Source organism: Rhodnius prolixus, unplaced genomic scaffold (genome assembly GCF_049639745.1).
Source record: "Rhodnius prolixus isolate KJV_2025 unplaced genomic scaffold, Rpr scaffold_3, whole genome shotgun sequence".
In the NCBI taxonomy this organism is placed as follows: domain Eukaryota; kingdom Metazoa; phylum Arthropoda; class Insecta; order Hemiptera; family Reduviidae; genus Rhodnius; species Rhodnius prolixus.
The window spans coordinates 16697855-16722640 of NW_027411603.1; the positions used below are offsets into that span (position 1 = coordinate 16697855).

The following is a 24786-nucleotide window of genomic DNA, read 5'->3' on the forward strand; positions in this document are numbered from 1 at the left end:
AATAAGGTGAACAAAACTAGATTTAATTTAAACCAATAACTTTACTCGTTCATGAAACAACGTCTACACCGCAAAGTAGATGTCTAAATGATAACGTCGACATAAAAATTAGAAATTAACTAAAATATTTTAACACTGATTATTTAATGTTTTATTTTAAAGTTTGAAATTTTATCAAAAGATATCAATTGAAGATAAAAACAAAGAAGAGAAATGATAAATAAAACTTATCAGTTCCAGGGTATTTCAAATATTCACCTGACATGATATTTTCATCATGAAGAATTAAAGAAGCCATTAAACATTTTTCATTAGAGATATTTTCAGTAAACTGTTTAAACAAACAATGAACTGAAACCATGTTTAATTGAAAGTGTAATGACGTTCATGGTAATTGGTGAGAAGAGCTTATTAATTAAATTTAATTGCCTTTAATTAATAATTTTATGACTTTTATATTATTATTAATATTTCTATTAATATCTTTTTAATATTTATTGATTATATATGAACGTATAATTACTATTCACGTAAGCCTCATTATTTAAGTATTAACTGACGATTTTTACCATATTATTTAACCTAAATTATCTTATAATTGGATTTTTTTAATTAATATAATAATATTTGACATAAAAGACTAAAATATTGTTTTTATTTTGAATCAATTTTTATATTAAGGTAGTTTGAAAATGATAACGACAGGATAATATTACCAGGGCGTCTATTTACTAGCGTTTTTCACCTCTAACCAGAGATCATTAGTTTCTGTCAGCCATAGAATTGTGTAAGGCATTCTTGGCGCTCTGTTGGACAGTTATAAATGATATAAAAAAGAGATATGTCCCAAGGAAAATCACTTACTACCCAAGATGGTCTGCTGAAATGAATAAAATGAACAAAGCGCACCATATTTTCTTTATCCAACTTGTAGAGTAATTTTTGTGGACAAAACGAGTAAAAATAGAACGGAACTGGTAGAAAACTGATGGAAATTGTATTTTGAGTTTATTTTTTGAATTTCTAAATTTGTTTGAATGTGTTCATTGGTTCTTAGGAAGAAATCCGTATTTGAGATTTGATTTAGACATTACCGATGAACCAATAATAAAATTTGGTCAAAATCGATCTACCGGAATTATGGATTTCCGTATCACTTTTTCAGCTGTTTCTAAAACCTATTTTCTCCAATTATTTCACTCTATTTCTTTGTTACATATACCAATGAACTTGGGATTCTATGTCAGGGGTAAAGTTAGGCACTATTAAGATGGTTTCTCAGCAAAATAAAGAATTCAAACTCCTTTAACATCTGTACAATAATATACAAATAATATAAGTAATCAAAATGGTCAACCGAAACTGTTACTTTCCTTGTTTTTTCCTGCAATTTCCAGCTGCTTTTGGTAATTAATAATAAAGGTTCGCCTAAACTTAGTCTGTAATAAATGTAACAAACACTTATGTTGGGATAAAAGGCAATTTTACATATTATCGTAGTTAAGAGAGTTGTCAACATGTAAAGGTATTTTTTCTTTAAACTGTAAACATTTTCTGTGTATTCCATGGTTTTAGAATAACGGATTCGTTGTCTTCCTTTGAAGATGTACATACTTCCCGAGATGTTTCGGGCAGATTCATTGCCCAATTCATATTTGTAGGGTCTTATCAAAATACTTATATCTTACAAAAAAAAAAAATCAGAGCAAAATTGAAAATATACATTTCAAAACTAGGCTAAATATTTGGTAATTTTAGGAAGCAAATATCCTTAAAGAAGAGAATCATTAAAATCAATAATAAATGATCCACTTCATTCAAGAAATCGTCCAACTAGTTTCAACAACATTCAACAAAGCAAAATATTAAACAATAGCAAAACCAAAAAAAAAAAGCAAAAACCTGAATAATAGCAATATAAATGAGCTAATTTAGTAAGATCAATGTTGGGTTTAGAATTTAAACAGAATGCAACATCTCACATGTGGCGCATGTTACATGGCGCATGGTACATTACACACAACAGTCTGTGATTTATTCTTTACTGAATGTCCTACAATATATTACACATGGCATATTTTAAAATGGCCAGTTATTTATTTATTTTGTTAAGTACTTATTACTCATGGCATAAAATGTGTAATATTTAGTTACTGTTTATAGTGAATTTAATTACAATTTGATAAAATTTAATTACGGAAAACTAGAATTTAGGTATTGTTCCATACAAAATAGTTCTCGTGAGAAATTTTTCAGTTTTTTCTGATAACTAATACGTTCTCGTTGCCAATGGCTACATTCCTAGAAACTAACAGACTTACTTTACAGTTTTGGATCATTTGAAGTTTGAGAAGTGATTGCAACGAAGTCCAGCTGCCAATACTTGATTAAAACATTGACCCATTAGTTTTTCAGAACTTTCTCGAAGAGTAAATACTATTCTAAGTTTAAAAAAGAAAATCGTTAACAATTTTTACGAGAAAGTTCTCAAAATGTATTATTTGAAAATTCCAGTTTTACTGTGATATTGGCTTTATATTATTCAGACCGAGTTTTATAAATAACTTTTTCAAAAAGATCTTTCTAGCTGTTAGCTCAAGATTGCTGTCCTTCGACAAGTATCAAACTGTGATAATGATTGAGAATAACAAAGTGAATAGCTGATTTATTTAATTTTTTTAAAAATTGTTACTTTACTGCTCCTCCGATCCTATCAAAGAGGTTTGAAATGAAAATACTCGATTTGGGTGGTCAGTTAAAATCTAAATTACTATATTTTATCATTCTTATCTGAAATACGCCATAATCAATATTAATAATTGATGGAAGTTTAGTTTTTTTGATACTAATTTCTACCAATTTTTGAAATTTTCAAAGGACTGCCTGAAGATCTATATACGAGGTCTGTAAATTAAGTAATGAGACTGATTTTTTTAAATTTTTTTATTCAAAAAGAATTACAATTCTATATTGTCACCTTCAAAATAACTTCCTTCTGAAGCCAAACAGCGCTGGAGATGTTTCTTCCACTCCTCATAGCTGTGCCCGAATAGCCTTCAGCTGGTCGGTTACAGCCGTTTGAATGTTTTCGAGTATCCCAAAATGAGTTCCCTTGAGGAGATTTTTCAACTTCGGGAAGAGAACAAAGTCATAAGGACTCAAGTCAGGCGAATAAGGCGGCTGAGGAGCCACAGGAATGTTTTTACTGGCCAAAAAACTCGTTTATTAAAATTGCTGTGTGACAAGGAGCATTATCGTGATGCAACACCCATTTAATCTTGATGTTTGGTCTCACACGAATGACCCTTTTTTTGAAGTTTTTCAAGAACCTCTTGGTAAAAGTGTTGATTGACCGTTTGACCTTGAGGTAGAAACTCTTTATGGACGATTCCATGGATGTGGAAAAAACAAATCTGCATCTATTTGATCTTCGACTTCGACTTACCAAACGTTTTGGACTGGTATGATATGGAGTTGTACTTAATAGAGAGATCAATACAACTCAAAGTTCAAAAATTATAAAAATTTAAGAAATTAATTTAAAAAACAAATTTACATTCTTTCTAAATACCAATTAAAAGATTGAAACTTATTTAAAAGATTATCTCGAATTATTCTGAGAGAAAATTTGAGCATCAAATTCGCAGTATCATTTGAATATACGAGTATATGTACAGAAAGAATTTAAGAATGGTGAGAGAAACCAAAAATACAAAGAGAAATTTATATGGAAAACAAGAGATCTTTAACAATTTTTCTAAACTTGTCTTTTAAAGAAATGGGGTAAAAAAGGATGTAAATAAAATAAATTTAAAGAAGAATATTGTTTAAATAAATCTTTTATTATTAAATGGCGACGCAATTTATTAGAAAGTAAAAAAGAGAGAAAAGGAATTGTATAGGGCTTTAAATCTTGTTTATGGGCATACCATTGTTCATAGAGTTTTTCACTTTGTTCCATAGTCACAGTGTCTGTACTGGTTATATCTTTGCACAACTTCTCGGGCTTGCTTCAATTAAAATACAAGCTTAATCCCCTTGGTTTGGATGGTGAAATGGGCTCGCCACCAGTGAGTGGAGGGGAGCCAGGATGGTTTGGGCGGTAAAATTGAGTGAGATAGGAGGATAGAGAAGGAGGTCCTGTAACCAGCAGCAGCGCACCCCCCCCCCCCACCATGGAAGGACAAGAGGAAGGAGGCGTGTTCAACTTTAAATTCATTATATTAATTAAGTATGAAGGATTTATGAGTATGGCTGGCCGAAGACAATGGAACCGTGTGTCTTTGTAACAAAAAGGCAAACACAGTGAGAGAGACTTGTTTACCAGAACTGGTAACCATGAGCTACAACTTCCAACCGACCGACCAACTACCACCGAGTCTACTACACAGACAGAGAGACACACAGACTCTGCTGAAGACAGAGCTTGTCGTACCCCCCAAAACTATGCCGTAGCAAAGAGGGACAACAGGCCTGATTTCACATCCCTACCTACCAGAGTTGAGTTGGCTTTTTGCTCCGCAGTCATTAACATATAATAACCGTTAAAATTCTACCTGAAGACCCTTTTGATAACTTACCTACATCAAGTTCTTTTTCGCTTGTCTTCCGTCCCCCCCAAAAAAAAACAAAAAACAAAAACCGTAATAAAGACATAATCTTAAATGTTCAACATAATTCTTTTTTTTAAAAAAAACAAGGTTCATTATTCGAAAATTAAACTGCCATGAGTTGATATTAAATAAATGAAAACGCAGTAAACTAATAACATTACGATGCAGAATTACCGTATCTGTTTAGATACTGGGTCCAAAATAGTGAAATTTGTGCAGTTTTTGTCACATTTTAGCACTTTTTGTAGTATTTGTTGAAAGGAAATTGCGATTAAAAAGGAGAAAGTTAAAGAATATGGATTATTTCGCAAAAAAAAATTATAGGTACCTAAAAGGTGAGAATTCTTCTTCTTGAACCACAAATTGTCCTCACAATGAACTTCTTTTTCAAAATACCCAAGAACATAGTAATTTCTCTAAAGAAAATTATCTGGAAAAGCCCTAATTCTTTTTAAATTAGCCTAAATTAAAACTGTCCGGTAGGACAGTTGTATAAGGGTTGATCGTCAAAAACTGCACGAAAAAGCGTAACGTTGAAAAACACCCAACTTTGACAATTTTTTTCTCTTTTTCTATAAAAGATAAAATTCCCAAATTTTCTTTAAAATATAGGGCAAACCCTCCTTTATAACTGTAATTTTTTTGCAACAACCCAGATCTAATAGTTTTCGAGAAAAAAGTTGCCGAAAATGAGCAAAAACGGCATTTTCAGAAATTGTTGTTGTTTTTGTTCTTGTTCTTGTTCTTGTTCTTGTTGTTGTTACCTTTTTTGTAAACTGCGTAGCGCCTAAACGCGCGAACCGATTTTCATGAATGAGGTGTCATTCGATTCGGAATTTTATGTAGATGTGCCTTTTGGGGGTCTCGATGCTGTACATTGAATGGGAGAGGAGTTAGCCCCCTTTATGTAAAGCCCCCTCCAAAATTATTATTACTAATTACTCTGTAAATCTTAGCCCGATTTTGATAAAATTTGGTAGGATGACAGGGTTAGGGCTCCCCTACGTAACATTAAAGCGACGATCTGCTCTTACACTTGTTAAGGGGAAGTATAGCAATCGTTTCAAATTATCGACAAGTGAACCGATTTTCATGAATGAAGTGTCAATCGAATCGAAATTTTGTACAGATTTGAACTTTAAAAGTCTCGACGCCGTGCCTCATAAGGAGGGGAGTTCGCCCCACCCAAATAAGGCCCATTCTAAAACTATTATTACCAATATTTCTATATCGCTTATGCCGATTTTGATAAAATTTAGCACGAAGAAGTGGTTAAAGCTCCTCTACGTGGGTGTGAAGTGCCTTCATGCTCTTACACCTACTAAGAGGAAGTATTGCAATCGATAAAATTATCACTGAGTGAACCGATTTACATCAATGAATTGTCGTTCGATTCAAAATCTTTGCTTCTCAGCCTTTTAGGGAGAAGTACTGTAATCGCAGTTTATTTTTCTTACTCCTCTTAAAAGGAAGTACTTAAATCGCAATTTAATTTTGCTATTTACGTACAAATACCTTCCTATTTTATTCAAAACGCTTTCTCAAAAAAGTTGTTATTGAGGATGGCAACTATAATCATTCTTTAAAAAGATCTCTCCAATGGTAGTTATGGTTCCGACTTAACACCTTATCAGGTTATAATGATAGAATTGCTTATTCTAAATTTTAAAAAAATCTGTGAAGCAGAAGTAACTTTGTAAAATAGACAAAAAGGAAAATCTATCCAAAAGGTACAAAAATCTCTTTAACAAAAACTTACAGTTTAAAAAGTTAAGTATAAGGGTTGATTAAACGCCAAAAGGTACACAAATCAGCAAGTACCCAACATTTCATTAATACTTCATTGATATTATTTAAGTAATTTTACTGCATTAATTTTCATTAATATTTTTTAGAATTCATTAGATGTCACAGACCCTTATGCTGGCCAGTTCATTCATAATATTTTTTTGTTATAATTATGATAAAATGTATATTATAACTTCGTTATTAAATAGGTACTTTATTTTAACTGTATTCCAAATTATTCTTCTGATTTATCTTTAATATGCTTTATTCTGAAGTTGTCACATATATGTACATGCATGTTAAAGTAGAAAAAGACAAAGTTAGAGTCGGCTACTGATTAAATTTGAATCTCGGAGGATTTAAAACAATATTTTAGTATTGAATTCGTCTTACCGAAATATTCGTGAGCACAAATAACACACAGTTAATAACAAGTAGATTGTGCAACAATAATTATTCATTTCTCAATTGTAATTTAATTTAGTCCCCCTAATTTTATTTATGCATATTTTATTTATTTTATATTACATATATACCTAGAAGAATACCTAGATTGAGAATGTAATTGAAGAAAACTATATTATTTGCGGATAAAGCCAGATTAATTATTACCTATTATTATAAACGTTTGACTACTACATAAAGTAACAATTACATTAATCGAAGAATGAACTTATATATTTTTGTTTAAAAATAAAAATAAATAAATAAAATAAGCAAAATCATTGATGTATGTTGGTGTAAGCATTTTTTAAAAACAGTTTTTGAATTTTTAGCCTCATATTTTTTATGATTTTTTTTTTAACCTGTGATTAATAGTTTGATTATTATAGATAAATAGATACTACAATCAATCTACAGTGCTACTTGAACATATATTTTGTAGATGAAAATGGCCAGCATAAGGGTCTGTGACATCTAATGAATTCTAAAAAATATTAATGAAAATTAATGCAGTAAAATTACTTAAATAATATCAATGAAGTATTAATGAAATGTTGGGTACTTGCTGATTTGTGTACCTTTTGGCGTTTAATCAACCCTTATACTTAACTTTTTAAACTGTAAGTTTTTGTTAAAGAGATATTAATAAAATAGTGATTTTCAATACTAATATACCTTATTAATGGCTTATAACTAGGTAAAAGGTATAAAATTACAATTAAAGGTTTCAATACAGCATACATTATTAGAATTACAACAACCAATCAGATATTGTATCAAAATTCAATTAACACCTTTAAATATTCATTAAAACAGCAAAGAGATCAAAATTTCATTAAACAAAGGTCAACATTTTACCAAATTATGTTTTCGTATGATTGACAGCGAGTGCTATTTGTACTTATGGGGGTTGTAGTTAGGATTTAACGTAAAATTATTTTATGTAAAATTTTCATCACTAACTGAAACATTAAAATTGAATTGCATATCATTTTCTACTGTATATCATTATTATATTTGTTAAAACTTTCTATGTATATTTTACGTAACATATTTGGAAATAAACACATGTATGACGTAATTACGAGGGTCGTTTGAAAAGTCCGTGCAAAAATAAAAACTACTTAATTTTTTGGGGTAAACCTTTTTTATTTTTCAACATAGTCTCCTTTTTAGGCTTATACACTTCGTCCAACGCTGCTCTAGTTTGTTGATCCCTTCCGAATAATAGGATTTGTCCAAGTCTGAAAAATAGCCATTCGTTTCTGCAATCACCTCCTCGTTTGAATAAAATCTTTTTCCCGCCAGTCATTTCTTCATATTAGGGAACAAATAGTAGTCCGAGGGAGCCAAGTCTGGAGAATAGGGGGGATGTGAAACGAGTTGGAACCCTATTTCCATTAATTTTGCGACCACAACTGCTGAGGTGTGAGCTGGTGCGTTGTCGTGATGGAAAAGGACTTTTTTTGTGGGCCAATCGTGGGCGTTTTTCTTGCAGCTCGGTTTTCAAACGGTCCAATAACGATGAATAATATGCACCTGTAATAGTTTTACCCTTTTCCAGATAGTCGATGAGGATTATTCCTTGCGAATCCCAAAAGACAGTCGCCATAATCTTTCCGGCCGAAGGAACGGTCTTCGCCTTTTTTGGTGCAGATTCCCCCTTGGTAACCCATTGTTTAGATTGTTCTTTGGTCTCAGGAGTGTAGTGATGTATCCATGTTTCATCCACAGTGACGAAACGACGCTTAAAGTCCTGCGGATTCTTCTGGAACAGCTGCAAACCGTCCTTGCAACACTTCACACGATTTCGTTTTTGGTCAAGCGTGAGCAATCGCGGCACCCATCTTGCGGATAGCTTTGTCATGTCCAAATGTTGATGCAAAATATTATGTACCCGTTCATTCGAGATGCCCACAGCACTAGCAATCTCACGCACCTTCACTCTTCTGTCATCCATCACCATATCATGGATTTTATCAATGATTTCTGGATTAGTAACCTCAACAGGGCGTCCAGAACGTTCAGCGTCACTTGTGCCCATATGGCCACTCCGAAAATTTTGAAACCACTTATAAACTGTTCTAATCGAAGGTGCAGAGTCACCATAATGTTTATCAAGCTTCTCTTTAGTCTCCTGAGGCGTTTTGCCTTTCATAAAGTAGTGTTTAATCAACACACGAAATTCTTTTTCGTCCATTTTTTGAAAATCACTCGACTTCCTCGATTCAAACGAATGCCAAACACAAAGAAATAGACCGATCTGGCTGAAACTTGGTGTGTGTTCTTCCAAGAGATGCTACTAACTAAACAAAATTTCGATACGCGCCAGTGGTGCTATCTCTCTGACTTTGCACGGACTTTTCAAACGACCCTCGTAATTTTTAAACCTTTGTAATCTGTGCACATAGTTGAATATTAATTTATATATATATATATATTTTTTGTTGGGACTACGCAGTTTGTGTTTACTCAAAAAAAGATTATTAGTTGATTTTCTGCCAAATGTTTTAACAATACAACTAATTTTAGTTATTATTCCTCGGTTAGTAAATTTAAAAATAAATTTTTCAAGAATTTGGCAACTAATAACAGTTTTTTTTCTTAAATTTAACAGTTTTTAAAAAAATAAGGACGTAATCACTTATAATTATGATCAATTTATTTAAATATAAAATCTCTAAATATAATGGGTCTGCAGATCTAAAAACAAGATAGTTTACATTTGCCAAATTGAATTTATAATTTAAAATATTTCTATCGGATTCAAATGAGTTGCCAAATTGTTTAAATTTATCTAATTAACATGTACTGTGCCAATTATTGAGGTCAAAGAAGTTACTTTTAAACTATATGAGATTGTTATGGGTAAAGAATTGCAAGGGTGGATATTTGCCAGCCACGGTAGGTCTGGTGTTGACCAAGAAACAAATAGATTCTTTTCGAAACCATCCATCATGACAGCACAATCCCGAGTTGGGAACTTCAAGTTTGAAAATGTCAATGAATTCGTGATCTCGGGTTCCTTTGTGTCAGCAGAATGATTAGATATCTCATGAGGAGATAGTTTTTAGCTTATAAACGTTATTATGATCTAAGTAAGCATTTTGAAAGCTTTTTAAAGATTGCAAAAATGCACCCAAAATTCTGAGATCGTTTACCCTTAAATCTGTTTAAGTGTACACAAAGCAATGGCCGGACCATTTCGAAGGAGTTCATACGGAGGTTGTCAGCAAACATAGTTGTTAATAAGCTGCAAGATGAAATCCAAGTTGAACCCAGAAGAATCGAATCTAATACCCAAATATTCATTGCTAACCGCTCGGTAATCGTAGACCCCACTAGTTCTAGTATCTAGTTACAATAGTACAAATGAACAGAAGAAAATTCAAATTTAAAGAAAATAATTTGCGACCATCATAACATCTTTACTTCGAAATTTACAAAAGGAATAATTAAAACTTTGTTGTTTTTTTTAACAATAATAATTATTATTATATAATAATAAAAAATATATCTAGACAATATAAATGATGTAATTAATAATATTCATTTAATGAGTGAAATGACCATTCATTATTTTTTAAGTTTTTATTTTTTCCCTGCAGTAATAATTTCTTAACCAACAGCTTAACTGTCTAAAGCGTTTTATAATTTATTGTCCAACACAATGATCTCATCTTGCATTTTTTGTTTTAATTTCTTTTTTGTTCAGCTCTCGCTCAAGCTGATTATTATTCTGTAAAGGTAGTTTGTTCACAAAATTAAACATCTACTGCCAAATATAGTAACAACTTCTCTATTTATACAATTACACAAAGTGGACAAAAGAATTCAGTGTTAGAAAAGGTTATGACTTTCAGGAAAAAAACAATGATGATTCATTTGCCAGTTAAGTCCAAGCTGAATTTGATGAAGTATTATTGTAGATTCCAGCCATTTAGTTTCTGGTAAAACCTAAATAGGTTTAGAAAAATACTTCATCATAATCTTTAAACTTTTAAAACAAACTTGATTGTTAATTGCATCTCTTAGGCATCGCTTCAGTTTCAGACTGTTATAATTTTGGCCATGACAGCATGTATCAAACACTTCTTTGTCAAGAATTTTCTAAATTAGTGATTTAAAAAAGATCAGAATTCATTTTTAATGGTTTTGATTCTACCACCACTTTTTATTTCAGTAACAAGTATTAAGAAGAAATACTTTTCTAAAAGTGGAATAATTTGCAGCAGCGTAAGTTTCAATGGTTTGCAATTACGTTGGATTTCTTTATGCATTGGTTAAAGTTTTGTAGTAAATAATTTTTACAGTAATATGAACTTCAATTAGTTTGCAAGTTGTTTAAATAATGTCTCAAATGATGGAATAATAAATATGTAATTAAATGAAAGTTTCAGAGAGGCCATTCCTCAAGAAGAGTGATCAAACAAAAAGAATTATAAAATATACAGAAAATCAGTATTTTTTCCCAAAAATTGATTTAAATTTTGTTCAACTTGGTTTTGTTTTTAATTTTAGGTAATTCCCAGTTGTCTTCTGAAAAGAGTGGTTCTGATTAACAATTCTAAGGTCACTTTGCATCGAATACACTTTTTTTTGCTATAATTTACACAATTTGTTATATACATATTTGTTATACAGGGTGAACCAGTAAGTATTGTCCATAGGCCTACTGTGTGTAGTACATCTAAAGTGAAGTTCAATGACGTATTGGCCAACTTCATATTTTCCTCTGTTCTTGAGTGACGTCACTTTGATTTTTTTTTCCAAAATCATTACTTTTTTCCAATAAAAATGTTATTACTCAGAAAGTTTTAGTCCGAATTCGATTCTGATAACACGGTTAGAAAGACAGATAAATTTTCTAAAAATTGATACCATTTTGAAGCATAAGTTATTCTCTAAACAGCCTCAATCTTCCTTTGAATGCTGGAAAAATAAAAGTAATCGAAATTTTTAAGAAAACTCATTAGGCCCTTACGTGATCATTATCAGTAATTTTTTTAAGTGCTATTTGTAACCTTTGAGTTCCTTATTTTAAGACAATCTATTTTATAAATTGACTACTGGTCCATCTAAAAGAGTTTTCAATTAATTAAACAACTTGATAAACTAACACTGTTGAGTGCTCGTGAACACGTTTTCTTGTAAAACAAACGTAATTTCTCATACGAAGATAAAAGGAATCATGGAAAATGATATACCGTTTGAGAGCCCATTAAACAAGGAAACTTTTATAAAAAGAGCCAGCACCTAGGTCTGATAATGATCACGTAAGAGCCTAATGAGTTTTCTTAAAAATTTCTATTATTTTTATTTTTCCAGCATCCGGATGAAGATTGAGGCTGTTTGGAGAATAACTTATGCTTCAAAATGGTATCAATTTTTAGAAAATTTATCTGTCTTTCTAACCGAGTTATCAGAATCGAATTCGGACTAAAACTTTCTGAGTAATAACATTTTTATTAGTAAAAAGTAATGATTTTAGAAAAAAAAAATTAAAGTGACGTCACTCAAGAACAGTGGAAAATATGAAGTTGGCCAATACGTCATTGAACTCCACTTTAGATGTACTACACATAGTAGGCCTATGGACAATACTTACTGGTTCACCCTGTATAAAATCTAAATATAACATAATTAAATAAAATTAAAAATAATCTCTTATGAGAAACAATAAATACATTGTTAAAATAGAAGTGTATTCTCGTAAAAAGCAAAAATACTCACACACACAAAAAAAGAAAAAAAAAAAGAACTGAAAAACATACACAAAACTCCATTCCAAAGCATTTAAGGCAGATATTGCTTAGAAGTAGTTACGATTTGTCTTCAAGGGCACTTGGCAACTGAGCACCTCGATGATAATCGCCTACTTAAGAAGATGATGAAGCAGTTAAACAACGGTTAATCTTCTTATATTGCATTTTATATAACATTAAATCACAGCCTCACAAAATACCTATTTTAAAATTCTAAGCAAGCCATTATCACGAGTTTTTAATTTTTTTCCCCTCTCAAAAAAAGAAATTAACCAATCATTGACTTAGATTTAATAGGTTTTCCTTACTACCCAGTTTCCTGTAACATAATTCTACGAAAATAATACAATTTAATTTAAAAAGTCTTGCTATTGTGGTTTTTTCACTACAATTAACTATTAAGAACGTGTTGGAATTTCTATTTTATGTTTGGAAAGAATAGTTAATAAAAATGATTATAATAGAAGTGACAGCGGCCATGGAACGCGGCTCGCATGGTTTCACTAGTTACGGTCAGCACTCTGATTCCAAACAATTTTTTATCAACTAATTCCAGTATTATCGACTGTATTCAAGGAAATACATTCGTTGGTATTTTAGTCGATGGTACTTTGTTTTTTACATTGAACAAAAAAAGAAAGTCAGAGGATTAGTATTCATTGAAGTGTGGGATGGTCATTTCGGTGAAATAGCCAAATAAATTATAAACATTCAACTTCTATTTGTAAAAAAATTAAGTGTTTTGAGACAAATCTTTGTGTACGTGATTTTCGACTGAATTTAGCAATTTTTGAATTGATGAACTCGCTAGAAACTTCATCCTGTAAACAGAACTTGTCTAAATTCGGATTGATCGAGTCATGGACCTGCACTGAGAGATGAAAGATACATCACTGGACTAACATCAATCTAGATAACAGCACATTCAGATTTCAACCTTTCTCTTTAGCTTTCAGTCTTTCAAGAAGATCTTATGGCAAGGAATAGCCATCAATCTGCCAGTTCTTTCCTTTTTTTTAGCGCCTCAAGATGTTTTATTGTTTACATAAGGCCCAATTGAAGCTTAAATTCTTTAAAATATAATTTAGATTATGCTTTAAACTGATCTTTTTTTCTATTTGAATTTCAAATTGTTGTAATTGTACAAATTGACAGATAAAATTCCAACAAGCCTCAGTAGTAGAGAACGAAAAACCCAAGGGACAAAAAAGAAATCATAGTTTTGTTTTAAAACTTGTCATTTAGTATAAAATGAAGTGCTGTATTCTAAATAAAGATGAATTGATGTATATTAGAAACAAACTGGCTAGTTAGACGTAGAAAGTAGCCGGCCTTATCTATAAAAAGAACGTCATTTATGTTTATTACTTTTCAAGTCCCAAACTTTCACTTAATTTATTGCACAATATTGTAACTTTACTAGCAAATTAAAGGAAATTAATAATATTAGACTTTTCTAAGTCCGCTTGTAATGAAGAAATAGCGTTCTGCAATCAAACAAATAAACGAATTCATTTATAAAACCAAAACAAAAAAATGAGTTTTTTTAACAACTAAGTGTGGCGTTATAGCGAGAATAGGATAGAATATTTCAAGTGAAATTCAATAATGTAAACTTTCTGCTCGATTAACCTCGAAAGAGGAAAACGTGGCAAGGAATAATGAGCCTGGCTGGAAATAACTAGAACTTAAAGAGAGCGAGTTGTAAGTTTTGTGTTCCTCTACAGTGTGAGTAAGTGGTGCAGCGCGCGTGCGCATGTCGGTACGATGTGCGAAGGCTATGAGGCAAGTGGCCGTCGCTCCTTTGCCTATAGTAGTAAGCCTGGGCCCAGTGATGGTGTGCTTTATATACTTAAATTAACTTAGTTTTGATGGAAATTCGGTGGACTTTGTATTGCAAATAATGGATGCGGGGTTATTTGGGCCGAAAATTGATAGTCATTGTAATGGTAATCAAACAATTGCCTCATACACCAATCTATCGGTAGTGTTGACTAGCAAATAACTCTTGTCAAGTTGTTTTGTCAACAAACTGAATTTTACTCAAGTATATGAATTAATTGGTCGATAAATTAACAATAAGCAGCCAATGAGTTTAAAAAGAATCTTACTTTTCTTGTTTTTATAAAGTAGTAATTTACAAATCGTGCTACGCTAAAACTACTCTCCTCGTCCTCAGACTTCTCAAAGCAAAACTGAACAGAGGGACATTTCAGGCGCCACGGTAGCCGAGCGGTTAAGAGGCGAGACCTGTAAAGCTAATATGTACTGGGTTCGCTTCCCGGCCCAGGCCTTGTATTTTATTTAATGGTTAATAAAAGAAATTTACAGTAAAGTATGTTTGCTTAGTCGCCTCCGTCCACGACACCTAATTGATAGTTGGACGTAAAGCCCGCCTGAAACAATAGGCAACTACTTTTACTTCACAGGAACATTTCCATGCAACTTTTAGTTGAAGAACTACAAAAAGTAGATTTAGTTTAACAGCCTAGGCAATAGATTCTCTCAATAATGAGGTATTTATCACCTTTTACATTCAGGAATATTGACTGTATTATAGTAAAAATCATACCATAGTTAAAACATGGAGAAACAAAATGTAATAATCTTGTCTGGTTAGAAATAACCCTCTTATTTGTTAATATTAAATTAAGCAATAACTAAGACTTCATTTTGGTCAAGAGGTATAGCTGAAAATTATTAAATTTGCCTGATTGATAAAAATGAAACACAGAACTAATCAAACACAGAATGTTTGACGACATATACAGGTATTTAGATGCACCATTTCGCTATGAAGTTATAATATTCTCTACCAACATCTATGTGCTTAAGTCTGATAGCAGAGCTAGCAATGAAATATGAATGTACGTATTTAAAAGTTATAGCCGATTAGAATGAATGGAAGAAAATGATTAGAGAAGGATAACGGTGATTTAAATTTAGGTTAAGCTATAAGGATGGCAGGAATATAGAGTACTGATTCATCCATTAGTTGTAGTTTATGTAAATAGTTAGTTGAATATAGTAGAGGGATGAATGAGTGGAGTGTTTATAAGTAAGAATGGAGAGTGAGTGATATTCTAGTGATGTTCAGATGTTTTTAACATTATCACAAATGAACTAAAATGTTTATAGCATAAACTATTACGTCAGATATTAAACCAAGTCAAAGAAAGTGTGTAAGTTTGGCAAAATATTTTAAAGGTTTTGCCGAAAGCCTTTAGGGTGAAGGGACCAGTAATTGACTGCTTAAGAAAAAATTCGAGTTTAAGGTAGAATAACTTCCGTTATTTTGGCTCCAGGTGTAGGTTGTAAAATTGTACCGCTCCAGTAGGATGTATTTTATTTTATTAATATTTTAAAAGCAGTAAATTCGATCTTTATGTCAACCAAAAATGATTTTTTTTGAAAATATGTCAATGACCCAGTAATTGACATACCGAATTTTCGGTGGAACCAGTGTTTGACATGGGGTGGGACCAGTAATTGACATACAAATATATTCATGAAACGACATAAGATATGCATTCAAAATCACTTTTAAATCTAAATAAATCACTTAAATCACCTAAATCACTTTTTCAATTGGATTTATAACAAAAATCGGTCTTAATTCATAATTAATCAGTTTTTAAATAGGCAAACCTAAATAATCTAATATTTTTCAACATTACGCTATTTTATGCAGTTTTTGACGACCAACCCTTACACAACTGTCCTACTGGACAGTTTTAATTAAGTTCCCCAAGCCAAGACAGGTAATTTGAATAACAGCCCTTACTTTCAATAGTGCCAAGGAGATATTAGCTAACATACATGTTAGATCGTACACAATGTCTGTCGGCTCGCTTTTATCTCTTTCTCTCAACTCTTCCGCTCTCTTATCCTTTAGTTTCCGCTAAATATTTTGTTACTTAAACCTCTTTTTGGGAATTTTTTTTTGGTTCTCACTTTACCAAACTCTCTACTTCCGATTAGACTATGTGGTCACATCCTTGTTTTATCCATTCCGCCTATAACGTTGCTACTGATGGCATCTACGCGTCCTTGGGTTCGCTTTCTAGTGAACAAAATTTCTCCTACGCTTCCCTTCTTTTGGAGCGCTTCGCTAATATTTTCCACAATCTGTGCTGCCAGTGTCATTTGCTTCGAAACCAAACTATCTGAATGTAATTCATTCTTATTTTCTGCATCTAAACAGTATTTGATTGTTTATTATTACTGAGTTACCTCTTGGGCTCATTTAAATATACACTGTGTGCACGTTAATCGCGTCCCGCCTCAGGTTGTAAGCATTCGCACTTACAACAGTAATAAATAAATGAAACATCAATGTAAAAAAAACTAGATTAAATAGTAAGTAATGTGTAACATCACTAAGTCACCAACTTCTCCACTTGTTTAATTTCGCACCTGGTACTTCTCTTGAGGGAGCTTCATTTTTCCCCTGGCCGTTTTATTTGATGGAATTCTATGGTACAGCCATTTCCTCCCTTTCTTCTTTGGAATGTGGCAAGGACCCAAAACTGAGGGAGAATGAGAGATTTTCAAACTCCAATAAGTGGGCGTCGTTTTTATCATTCACGTTGGCCTCGTGAAACTGTTCGGCGATCTCGACTATTCCAGTTTGTTGTTCATACATTGTTGTTCTGTACAGAATAATCATTCTGCATGCCCTCTTGAAATAAGGCGTACATTTGCTAATTCATTAATTTAAACATATTTTGTTGGAAGTTTTACTATTTATTTTATGTTGCCGATTTTTATCAATGATTTTATTTTACAATGTATTGAATTTTTAATTATAATAAAATTTACCAACCCATCTTATCATTTTCCCAGGAAGTCAATCACTGGTCTCAAACAAAAAAACTGTAGGACTAGTAATTGACATACATGTCAATTACTGGGCAGATTGCCGTTTCAAGGACCAGTGATTGACAGCCCCATTTTAATGCTCAATGCTTCTTATAATTAAAAAAAAAACTACATAAATGAAATCTACAAGTGATACTAATTATAACAGAACATTGATAACCACACGAATATATGAACAAATAAACGAAAAATAAGAAAAAAGGAAAATTATTTTCTTATCAATCCTCCTTAGCAACGGCTTGTTTTTTCCTTGATTTTGAACTTTTTACACAAATAACCTTCCACTGATACCAAGGAACCTTCCAATAATTAATATTTTTCTGGAACTGCTGCCTAAAGGCTTCTCAATAACGAAATTGAAAGAATCACCACTAAAAACGGCTCATATCCCTTATAATACCAGTTTATATCTGGTATGTCAATTACTGGTGCCCAGTCAATTACTGGTCCCTTCACCCTATATTGTGGCTAAAGTTGTGTGTTACAATTAACTAAGAATGATTTGAATAAGACAGGTACGAGTATATTTGACTGCAAAACTTGGATGTATTGCGGGTTGCATTACTAGCTTACCCTTCAATGTAAAGATAACAAATATTTGATATTTAAATTGATAGATTTCATATTTAATGAGGTTATAGTTAACACATTAGACTAGTAAGCTGGAGGCTTTGGGTTCTCAAATCCTGCCTTAAAATTTTCTATTTTTGAAGAAGCCTTCAGTTTTCCAAGCCAAGATTCGATCCTGAAAAAACCTCCTGCAAGATGTCACTCTTTAAATAAAACAACGAACAATTTATTTAGAGTTGGAAGTAGTAATTCTTTTCTAACCAATTGAAATATAACCACTCGAGTAAGTGTATAATCTTTCCAGAAACAGCTGGCATAATTTATTAAATGGCATCTACACTTCTGAAGGACATCTTAATCTTCCGTAAAATTTAATGCTAAAATTGTTTTAAACTAATTGGTGTTTATTGCATTAAATGTATATTGAAATGTTACTCACCAGCTTTGTTTATATCAATCGCTCAAAATTATTCTAATAATAAACTATTCTATAAAATTCTTCCCATCTAACAAAAATAAAGAATACAGACTTTCCTAAAGATAGGAATTATATAGCAGCAATTTAAAAAAATCTGAAATTAGATTCACAACTGTTAAATGTAAACTCAAATATACTCTGATAAGTTATTTATGAAATCACGATCAATAGTTATTTATTTAACAAGTGTGGAAAGTAGTACTTTTCCTCACGCGAGGCAGGGTTTGCACGCACGAGCGAGCGAAGCGATGCGAGTGCAAGTGCAAATTGCCGAGTGTGAAGAAAATACTTTACACTAGAGTTAAATATTATATTTTTTCTGCAACCATTTATTAACTAATAAAATTAAAAATTTCATTTTTACAGTCTACAAAAAGTAATTTATTTATTATAAACATTTATTGTTATATTACAATTATTTACATTACTTACGTATTTACATTACTTATTACATTTTCTGCTGTTTCTTTTATTGATGGAGGAGTGTTTTCTAAACAGGCATCACTAGAATCCATTTTAAATTTCTATAAGGTAACACTATAACCTTTTTAACTGTTATAATTAAAAATATCTAATTATTTATTAAAGTATTATTTTTATTTCTATATTCCTTTCAATTTTTATTTTATTTTTTAATATTCGTTTTTTAATTATTTAAATAAAATAAATTTAAATAAGCTTATTAGAGTTTTACAGAAAATATTTATGTTAATAACAAAACTTCTTATATATCAAGGAAGCACAATAAAGTTTTTCCACTCACTTGTGCGGAAAGTGACACTAATGGGAATTTCCCCCCACTAGTGTGGGAAGTTGGGCATTACACAGCTGATTTTAATTGAGTAATGAGAACTTCCCTACATGGTTGCAGAAAATAGTAATATAAACTATAATTACGAATAATATTTATTAAAAATTTAACTTCGAAAATCTTTAAATAAACGTAAAATTATTTTTTTTTAAAAAATACTTCAAGGAATAAATCTTAAAATAATTAAAATGTCCTCCTTTCAATTTAAAAATAAATTTAGAGAATCGAACATAGAGCGAGACAAAGAGTAACCGGTTATTGTTGGATTGAAACACCAGATGAGGTAATGTATTATTAATTTCTATAAAAGTAAGTGAAAGTAGTTTTTTATTAATGGTTTATTGCCAAGTACTCCAAGTAGTTTTATTAACCAGATATTTCAGTAAGAAATATTAACTGCACATCAATTTGGTTGGATTATTTTCTTTTTTTCCCCCCATAATAATATTATCATTGGTTTGTATTTCATTTTAAATTTTGGGCTAAATTTTTATTTAAGATACAAGTTAAATTGAATTCTGCTACTTGGTGAACATTCTTTAAAGTGATCTACTTTTAATGAGTTTATTGATCGAATGTTTTAATGGTAAATTTTTTTTTTTTTTAATTTATTTATTTTCACAACTGCAGAATAATTCTGCATCAAGTGAAGCTGATACAACATGATACATAGAATACATACATGAATACATGAGGGGAGAATTCACCCATTGGTGAAACTCCCAAAGTGGTACAGTTCACTACTGTACATTGGCTCTTACTTCATTTAGAAGATCGCGTGGCCACCTGCGCTTCAACCGCCTGGGAGGATTTCCTGGTAGAGTGGTAAGTTGAGCTACTAGAGGATTAGGATGTGAGGTGATTGATGTGTGGAATTTAAAGTATCGGGATCTTACAGCTTCAGAAACATAGGGAACAAGGAAATCTCGGTGCAAGGTATGATTGGAAACAAAGTAAGGAGCATTAGCGATTCTACGGAGAGTTTTTGACTGGAAGGATTGGATTCTGTAGATATTGGAAGCTTTGGCTGAGCCCCAAAGTTCCATTCCGTAAGTCCAGGCAGGTTTTAGTATCATAGTATAGATAAGTCGTTTATTCTGTAGAGAGAGTTTAGATCGCTTGTCAAGAAGTCTAGAGAGAAGTTTGTATCGTCTGTTCAGTTCTTTCCGTTTGAGTCTAGTATGTGGATTCCAGGTTAGGCGTTTGTCCATGAAGAGTCCTAGATACTTAACACAATCTGTTGTGGGAAGAGGAGTGAGGTTTAGGTAAACGGGTGGAAGGATAGTTCGCCTTAGGGAGAATGTAATGTAATTACATTTATTTTCATTAATTTTAATTCTCCATTTCTTTAGCCAAGGCTCAAGAGATTCTATATGGGATTGGAGGAAGCGGTAGGCAAGGACCGGGTCTTTATGAGGAGAGAGGATGGCCGCATCATCGGCATAAGTAAAAAGGAAGGTACGAGGATTGGTAGGAATATCAGCAGTGTATATGGTGTAGAGTACAGGCCCAAGGACACTTCCCTGGGGAACACCTGCTCGAACTGGGTAACAAGGAGAGTAGGAATTTCCACAGACGACACTAAATAAGCGTCCAGTAAGGTAAGATTGAAGGATGAGAAAATATGTAGTTGGTAGGATGCTCTTGAGTTTGGCAAGCAATCCCCGGTGCCAGACGCGATCGAAAGCTTGAGCAACGTCGAGAAAAACTCCCGGACAATACTGTCCATTCTCAAGAGAGGTTGAGATTACATCCACAACACGATGACATTGTTGGACTGTAGAGTGATGAGCGCGGAAACCAAATTGATGGGACGGAAGTATTTCCTGTGATTCTAGGAGAGGATAAATTCGTTTTAGGAGCAGTTTCTCAAGGAGTTTTCCTAAGATTGGAAGAAGGCTTATAGGACGATAGGACGAAACGCTGTTTACTGGCTTTTTAGGTTTAGGAATCATTATTATTTTGGAGAATTTCCATTGAGTCGGGAAAAATGTGGTTCTAAGTACTGAATTGTATAGGTAGGTAAGGAAAACGATAGCACGTTTTGGCATTTGCCGGAGGACTTGGGCGGTGATAAGATCGTGACCAGGGGATTTTTTCCTAGGAAGATTCTGGATAGCATACTTAACATCAGAAGGAGAGAAAGCTTTGGGAGGAAGTTCGAGAGGTAACGGTCTATTAAGTTCATCTACAATTTTGCTGGTATGTTCGGAGTCGAATATGTTAGTGTGGGGTGTAAAAGTGGTATGTAAGTGTTGAGAGAATAGATCAGCTTTGTCGCGGTCAGTCTTGGTCCAAGAACCATCCTCACGTCTAATTGGAGGTGAAGTGAACTTATACTTAAGTAAGCGTCGTGTAGTGTTCCATAGTGAGTTGTCTGTAGTGTTTAACGCTGCAGTGAATTTTTCGTGCTGCTCATTTTTGTACTTACTCAACTCCTTCTTAACAAGACGTGCTAGGCGATTAAATTTACGTTTGTAAGAAGGTAGTCGTGTGTTTTGCCATAACGATCGTATCCGTCTTTTATAAGTAATAAGGATTCGTATGTCACTAGGTACAAAAGAGAACTGGTCAGGTAGAGTACGAGGTCTTTTATTTGTTGTAGAATTCCGTACACTTTGCTGTATGGCAGAGGTAAAGTTTTCTACTGCACTGTCAATCTGTTCAGGAGTCTTGAGAGGTATTTTAAAGTCTATTGAACTGTCCAGTAAGTAGCGAAAGTTGTCCCAATTGACGATTCCGTCAATCAGTCTCGAAGGATTTTGTTTGAATACAGGTTGAGTGTCTAAGGTAAGTAATACAGGACTGTGATCAGAAGAGAGTTCATCTAAGGTTTCAATGTTGGGATGTAGAAAAGAGATAGGAGTACAAACAAAAAAGTCTAAAATATCTGGAAGTTTGGAGAGTGAAGTAGGCCAATAAGTTGGTTTGAGTGGAGATAAAAAGGAGTAATTCGTTTGGGATAGGACATTGTTCAGTAAACAGCCTCGAGGATTGGACACTCTACAGCCCCATTGTTAATGGTAAATAAAATTATTTTGTTAATAGATGTTTAATCTAAAATATATTTGATTATTCAAGACCCAGAAATGTTTTATCTAATCTAAGGTTAATTGGTTTTTGGTAATCGAATCGAAATTGATTCTAGCTAAAGTTATATCCAATTTAACTTCCTAAGCACTGTTTAGAACCAACTTAAAAAAAACCTAATGTTACAAGTTTCGCCAGAGGCACACAATGTGTTTATGATAAGGAGGAACCTTCTACCTGAACTTCATCTTCTCTATTTATAATCTATTTACTAGTAATATTTAGTTGAATTAGAGGTTACTATTAACTCTCAGATAAAATTGGTTGTGCGGCAAATGGAATTTGTAAATTGAAAACAGCGGGTCACTGTAATTGGGTAACAAAAAGTTGGTACATGACAAATTGCAGTTACCAAGAACAAATAAAATAGCAAAATTAAAGATTTAAATTTATTTACTCTAATCGGATCGAGTGAGCTACTTTAAACAATATTATATTTATTACTACAAATTATTTTCTCCTTTAAAAGAATTAATTCTATCTAGGTTGATGGTACTCAAAATAGAGTCATTTAGAGTGAAGTAGGACAGTTCGTACGGACATGCAGAAGTATGTGCGTGGCTAATTTTTAACAGATATCCTTCGACCATTCTTTGTAACATTTCTTTCAATGATCACAAGTATAATCACAAAATATAAACCGCGACTGTTCTTCATTTTCTTGTTTCCAGATCTGCAGCTCATTGACATAGCTTTTTGCATCTTCTAGTGTTTCCGTCAGTTGTTCCTATAGATATTTCCTTGAGAAAATGAAATTTACCCACTTGTTCTAGGGACAGCAATAACTCTCTCTTTAAATCCATCCATATAAGTCAAAACCAAGATGGTGGATTGTGAATGAACAATTTAGGCTCTCAGTGACGTTCATAGTTGAAGCAGGCATATGCAAAAAATCTAAAAAGGAATAGCATTGATGGTGACACATCCAACATAAAAATTACTTTACCCAGGAGCTGAAAAGTTAAAGTGATCCATTAAAGCCACAGCCTACTTTAGCCCATGAACATTTCTGAAGGCACACTTTAGCATGAACATTTCAGATTATTGCTTCCCAGTAGTGACGGCCCCCGAACAGTGTGTTCTAGTCACAGATAACACTGTCCATCGCTGGACAGTGAGCTGTAAGAAGTTGTTAGAAAGCGAAAACCTCAGACATGTTGACTACATTCTTTTGTTAAACAAACACAATATCCAAAACATTGAATAGAACTCTTAGGTCTCTTTACCAATCCATTTACGTACTAGATTTTGGATTTCATTTTGAAGGAGGCCTTTTAGTTTTAAAAATAGAATACAAACTAAGGTGATCGCTACTGAAAACATAACATACTCCTGTCCCAATCCAAAGAAAATGGCCACACTTTCAATTAGATTAATTATCTTTTGAAAGAGACAAAGAGGCTGGAACAAACTAATGGTGAATCATCAATTAAATCAATGAGTGTTTAATATTCCGTGCAAGGTCTCGTAGCCCAAGTCAAGTCAATTTCAATCAGAAATAAGGAGAATATTCAATTTCTTACAATTCATCTTTGTTTATTCAAGATAATTATTCGCAATTTTGCACAATTACCTAATTCATTTTGTTCTTATTGTTTTTTTTTTTTTTCTTCAGCAGTTCTAAATAATTTAGCTTCTTAAGGTAAAAAGAAAAAAAAACTCTTGCTACAATTAACATTATTTTTATTTTTCAAACAAGAGCAATAAAAATGTGGATAAAAAATAATACATAATAAAAAAATAATAAAATGCACAAATCTCCACATTTTACCATATTAGGAATGTTGTAAAAACATTAAGAAACCAGCTGGTTATTACTAGGCCGAACTGCATTCCAATAGCAATGTTGTAAGAGATATTTTTTTTAATGAATGATATGTTTAAGAACTCGCAATAAGTGGATCTGAAAAAAACGAAACGCGATTATCCATAAATGTTTTGGTTTTGTTAATTTATTTATGCGAAAAATCGAATTCTATTTCAAAGTTTTGGGGATTGATTGCTTTGTTTAGTTCATAGTACTAGAATACGAGGGTCGTTTGAAAAGTCCGTGCAAAGTCAGAGAGATAGCACTACTGGCGCGTATCGAGATTATGTTTAGTTAGTAGCATCTCTTGGAAGAACACACACCAAGTTTCAGCCAGATCGGTCTATTTCTTTGTGTTTGGCATTCGTTTGAATCGAGGAAGTCGAGTGATTTTCAAAAAATGGACGAAAAAGAATTTCGTGTGTTGATTAAACACTACTTTATGAAAGGCAAAACGCCTCAGGAGACTAAAGAGAAGCTTGATAAACATTATGGTGACTCTGCACCATCGATTAGAACAGTTTATAAGTGGTTTCAAA

At 32.4% G+C, this 24786-nt stretch overlaps 1 protein-coding gene and 1 long non-coding RNA gene across 8 annotated transcripts in view; both read right to left on the reverse strand.

The window, feature by feature from the left end:
* Window positions 1-24786, reverse strand: part of LOC141452598 (TOX high mobility group box family member 3-like) — a 268943-nt gene that overhangs the window by 204127 nt on the left and 40030 nt on the right. The gene's annotated exons all lie outside the window — the stretch shown is intronic.
* Window positions 16517-24786, reverse strand: part of LOC141452600 (uncharacterized) — a 31646-nt gene continuing 23376 nt past the window's right edge. For both annotated transcript variants that reach the window (XR_012457494.1, XR_012457493.1), the window contains exon 2: window positions 16517-24343. This is a non-coding gene — a long non-coding RNA (uncharacterized lncRNA). The remainder of the gene's footprint in view (window positions 24344-24786) is intronic.